Below are 1,327 nucleotides of genomic sequence, written 5' to 3' on the forward strand. Positions count from 1 at the left end.
CTAACAAATACTCATAAGGTGTACTATAGCTAACAAGAAAATAACAAACAAGACCCTTTCGTTACGAGGCTTCGGGTTCTAGAGGGTAATTCGATACAAGGGTTAGGGGAACGATTTGTTGCAATCGGAGGCGACGAGTAATGTTTCCTTATCGTAGAACTGAACGGGAAACGGGAAGCCGTTTTTCCTCCGCCGATAGTTGATTGCTAGTAAAGGCGCTGCGCTCCCGTAGTACACTGACTTAAGTTTTGAATGCGATAGCTTCTGTCCAAAGCATTTTTGTGAAGTATTTATATGAGGATGCAAATATAATCAGATAGAGGTTCTTCAATACAAAAAATTGTAAAATTGTAAAAACAATTATAGCATTTTTTTGCTTTTCTTTAGTTATTATATTTGGGTGCAAAATTGCAAAACAATAATAAAAATTTTATGTGCCGAAACCCGGGATCGAACCAGGGACCTTTAGATCTTCAGTCTAACGCTCTCCCAACTGAGCTATTTCGGCTACAATACATATTTACAATTTTAAGTACAGAAAGAATAACAAAGATTTTCTCAAAAAACATGGTATTTGTTATTGTATTTAACAAAAGCTGAAAGGTTATTAGTTACTCTGGTTTATAAAAATACGAATGCTATAGATTCCTAGTTTGAACGAAAAAAACATAAATATTTGCGGGACCCACAGTTAACAAATGTTTCTTAATTTAGTCCACAATATTATAATAATTGTATTTTTTTAACATATCGTTTTTACTAAATAAATGTAAAATAGCAAAGAAAAATATTTACATAACTTTTTATGTACCGATTGCGTATATTTTATTTATCTTCAACATAAAACATATGTATAGATTAAATAAAATATTTCTTCACAGCAATTTTCATATGAAAATCTTTTACAAATTCACGAGTAGGGTAAGATAAATGTCGGTCACTTAGTTTGCAGACTTCGCTGTATCTCATCTTGAATTTTTTACGGTAACCTTTATAATGTTTTGGAATGAATTGCGTAACGTAAAACTGAACTATTAAAGAATCAGGATCTTATTATTTTTATAAAATTTCATAAGGTATTAAGTTCTCTTGCTTGTTATTCAAATTATCTTAATAATTATAAATGCGAAAGTTTAGATAGATGGATATTTGTTAGAGTTGTGCCTAAACAGTTGAACGGATCTCAATGAATTGGCATAGACGCTGAACATGTCTAGAAAAACACATGCTATTTACTTGTACGAAAATATACGGAACTGAAATTCTTACACAATTCGAAACATTTGACGATTTTATTATCGATATTGGTATTCATTTTGTCTACCGC

General features: G+C 31.2%; 1 non-coding gene across 1 annotated transcript; it reads right to left on the bottom strand.

The window, feature by feature from the left end:
- Nucleotides 1–435: 435 nt before the first annotated feature.
- On the bottom strand, nucleotides 436–508 carry Trnaf-gaa. The gene has a single exon. It is a non-coding gene; the product is annotated as a tRNA-Phe (tRNA).
- Nucleotides 509–1,327: the final 819 nt, after the last annotated feature.

The sequence above is a fragment of the Papilio polytes genome, unplaced genomic scaffold, assembly GCF_000836215.1.
Source record: "Papilio polytes unplaced genomic scaffold, Ppol_1.0 DF822845.1, whole genome shotgun sequence".
In the NCBI taxonomy this organism is placed as follows: Eukaryota; Metazoa; Arthropoda; class Insecta; order Lepidoptera; family Papilionidae; genus Papilio; species Papilio polytes.